Genomic DNA, 304 nt, shown 5'->3' with positions numbered 1-304 from the left:
TTTTTTTTTTCAATATCCGGTCCTTTGCAAGAACCAATGAGGTATAGGACTTCCCACATTTCCACTTAAGTATATTCTTGTTTTTTATTTTTATTTTTCTTAGCTAAGTGTATGTTGAGTGTACACGCAACCAATTGATAAATTAACCCAAGTTAGGTTTCCTGTTTCCAGTTGATATTACTTAAGTATATGTGTACGCAGGTCAATCTTCTATATATATAATATAACCACATGTGATTGTGAGCATATCACTTGCTGGATTCCGATAATTATTTCAAATCATCACTGAAGCGGCCATGGCTGA

Source organism: Papaver somniferum, unplaced genomic scaffold, assembly GCF_003573695.1.
Source record: "Papaver somniferum cultivar HN1 unplaced genomic scaffold, ASM357369v1 unplaced-scaffold_117, whole genome shotgun sequence".
Lineage (NCBI taxonomy): Eukaryota > Viridiplantae > Streptophyta > Magnoliopsida > Ranunculales > Papaveraceae > Papaver > Papaver somniferum.
Note: the sequence above shows the minus strand (reverse complement) of the source record.